This window comes from Hylobates moloch, unplaced genomic scaffold, assembly GCF_009828535.3.
Source record: "Hylobates moloch isolate HMO894 unplaced genomic scaffold, HMol_V3 SCAFFOLD_7, whole genome shotgun sequence".
Classification (NCBI taxonomy): Eukaryota; Metazoa; Chordata; class Mammalia; order Primates; family Hylobatidae; genus Hylobates; species Hylobates moloch.
In genome coordinates this window covers 133651605-133651852 of record NW_026652282.1, presented here as the reverse complement: position 1 = coordinate 133651852, position 248 = coordinate 133651605, and positions in this window count along the sequence as shown.

The window sequence follows — 248 nt, the reverse complement described above, 5'->3', positions numbered from 1 at the left end:
TCCATGAGTTCTCATTGTTCAATTCCCACCTATGAGTGAGAACATGCGGTGTTTGGTTTTTTGTCCTTGCGATAGTTTACTGAGAATGATATTTTCCAGTTTCATCCATGTCCCTACAAAGGACATGAACTCATCATTTTTTATGGCTGCATAGTATTCCATGGTGTATATGTGCCACATTTTCTTAATCCAGTCTATCGTTGTTGGACATTTGGGTTGGTTCCAAGTCTTTGCTATTGTGAATAGTG